We start from the raw sequence: 3,466 nt of genomic DNA on the forward strand, positions 1-3,466 counted from the left end.
CATTTGCTATTCTATTTGTAGATTTGAATGAATAAAATTACTATAACGCTACATGCTACTATAACGCTACATTTGCTATTCTGTTTGTAGAATTGAATTGAATAAAGCTACCATAACGCTACATTTGCTATTCTATTTTTGACTTGAATTGAATAAAGCTACTATAACACTACATTTGCTATTATATTTCTAGATTTGAATGAATAAAGTTACTATAACGCTACATACTACTATTACGCTACATGCTACTATAACGCTACACGCTACTATAACGCTACACGCTACTATAACGCTACATTTGCTATTATGTTTCTTGATTTGAATGAATAAAGTTACTATAACGCTACATGCAACTATTATGCTACATGCTACTATAACGCTACATGCTACTATAACGCTACATTTGCTATTCTATTTGTAGACTTGAATTGAATAAAGCTACTATAACGCTACATTTGCTATTCTATTTCAGACTTGAATAAAGTTACTATAACGCTACATGCTACTATAACGCTACATTTGCTATTCTATTTTAGACTTGAATTAAATAAAGCTACCATAACGCTACATTTGCTATTCTATTTTATTCAAATCACCTACCAAGATAAAATTTTCCATAGAGTTGTCCTTTGTATAGTCATTCATAAAGTCTACCTTTTAGGTATTGTATTGAGAAGGAACATATACATTTAATATATGTCACCCATTTTACACATATATTTAGTATATGTCACCCATTGTACACATATATTTCATATATGTCACCCATTGTACACATATTTAATATACGTCACCCATTGTACACATATATTTAATATGTCACCCATGGTACACAAATATTTAATACATGTCACCCATTTACTTTAAATTGGTTAAGTCTTCCCGTTAAAAAATTCCATGTTAAAGCTTTCTCATATCAGTGCTTTCCCTTTAATATTTATTACATTTGCTATCCATGCATGCGGGTCATTACGGCTATTATTTGTCATTACAAATGCATTCAGTTTTTCTTCCACACATAATTTATTTTCGTCGTCTATGCTGCGTGTTTCCTGAAAATTAATTATATCATAATTTTGGAAATTTTAGCTGCATGAGATTTTTAAAAAAGTTTATTAATGCCACTCAAATTTAGAGAGAGCATCCGGAAGTCCGTTTCCTCCGTCTCTTCCTACTGTGATGATACTTAGAAATCTGAGTTATTTTATAAGCGTCTAAGCTAGTAATTCTGTATTTCCGCACCCATTCCCCGTTTATCGTCATTTTTGTGGGATTCCACTGACTTATCCTGATCGATGTTACTTCCTTCTTTTTGTTCCATTTTCGTTTTCATTATCAATATTAGCACCATCTGCGTCGGTTTCTTTGTTTAAGTGTTCATCGTTTTCCATGTCCGTGTCCGAGTCCTATTCCCTGTCAGTAGTTTTGTCAATGCATTCACCGTTTTACACGTCTATTTCCGTTTTACACGTCTATTTCCATGTTCCCAGAATTTCCAGAATTAGTATTGGCATGGTCTCCTAAATTTATTTTTCTGCATGCCCTACACTTTTCTATCACGACAACCTGCATGGGTATGACAGTAAGTGGGATTTTATTCCACCTAGCTGGGGTTTGATCCCTTTCCAATCTGTCATTCTTCTGAAATGGTGCTTGTCTTTTTTTTCTTTTGTGCTGTTCGTGTGGTTGACGCCGTGTCCTTTATTCCAGTTTCCCCCTTTTCTCAGATTCTTCTTCTGAGGCTCTACTGTCCTGAGAGACCTTGTAGTATGTAAAATTTATTACGTTCCAAGAGATATATTGTACTTCTTTCCACTGCTTCTTGTTTTTAGCGCTTTTTTCTTCTTCTTAGAACTTTTTTTTCTTCCAAGCGGGAACAGGTTGAACGTTTGCGACGCCCTACCTTTGGCCGAGGTTTTCCTACGCCATGCCCTGTGAATTTTCATTTGTTTTGTTATGTGGGGTGAGTATTTCATTATGCATCGATATTAAAGATTTGTTCCTTTACATCTTTGTCCCCGATTATTTCAGCAACTATTTATTCAAACTCCCTTTCCCCTTCTATTCCTGCACTATCTATGGGCATTGTGCTTGAATCGGCCCATTTCCTGTCCTATCAGCATATGTGCTCCCTTGCCTTTTTCTGTTGAGTTCTTACGGTCCTTAGGGGTATGACAAGTTCTTTGGCATCTCGGGCATTTCCTGTCCCATTTAGAACGCCTGTACTAAGTTTTGAGAAGGAAGTCCATACATATAGAAAAAGTTGGTGCTTTTCTCGCGTCTTCTTTAAGGTTAGTAAAGACCCATATCCCCCAACAGCGGTAGCATATTTGTTTAACAGACAGTGTATTCCGGACTTATATTCTAATTTATATCTATCTCTTCTGAAGAGATCTCATTGGGTAGCCCTGAGATACGCAATTCAGTGCGTTTAGCTCGTGTATCCCTCCCTATAATTTGAGCATTTCTTATCAGTACTTATTTCCCTCCAGCAGACTTTCGTGCAGTTTGTTTTGTACGCGCTATTGTCCCAAACTTTCTTTCTGAATGGCGTATTGATGTTCAGAGCAATGTATAGCCGGATCGGTCAAGCCTAAAATGCTATCTCGTAAGTGTCAAAGGCAAGGATTGAAAATCAAAGTGTCCTGGCCAACTTTCACGAGGTGATTGTGGTATACAACTAGCCAAGGCTGACAATATAAGTACGGATGCATCGTGTATGAACAAGTCAAATATGTTGCGTGAACAGATTGTCATTCATCAAGTCAGATAGAAATATAAGATAAGGGCTATTGATAATGCACGATTCATTGCTAGTGGGTGGAGGATAATACTCTGAGTGTGAAGAAATATCTAACAATTATGGTAATATGGATATCCAGTCTGTTTCAGTTATGTAATATGCAACATGTATCAGTGAAGTTACGAAAGAAAAACGTATAATTAAATAATTCCACACATTTTTGTCCACATAATTCTGATGCAGCGTAATGGGATTTGGAGTCTGTATGTGCTGATAAATAAATGTCATTGAAGCATTAATCTTGCGTTGGCGACGTTCACTTTAGAGGCAGGTAGTCAGTTTCAAGGAAAAATTAGCTTCCGAAACGGTATCTGAAATTTTCATATTCCCCACATCAGTGCCAAAAGATCATGTGCATCACTACATCCTTCGGAGGGAGTGACATAGGAGCACTGTGCCCTTTCTCGTAATGGTGAGTATGGGCTCTTTGTCTTCTAGAACATCAGTGATGAAGACGAGACCGGTTGTGTCTCCTGGATGATGCTATATCTCCAGCCTTTGACGCTGATGCCACCTGACGAAGAGGTGGTGGTATGACACGAGATGCGGCATCGTCTCCACGCAGGGTCCAAGGTCCAGCAGTCCAAGGAGGCATAATGTACCAATTACCTTGAGGTCGTGGGCGCCACATTCCGTACGGATTCATTGGAATAATATGAATTG

Source organism: Sinohyriopsis cumingii, chromosome 10, assembly GCF_028554795.1.
Source record: "Sinohyriopsis cumingii isolate HCF-2022 chromosome 10, ASM2855479v2, whole genome shotgun sequence".
Taxonomy (NCBI): domain Eukaryota; kingdom Metazoa; phylum Mollusca; class Bivalvia; order Unionida; family Unionidae; genus Sinohyriopsis; species Sinohyriopsis cumingii.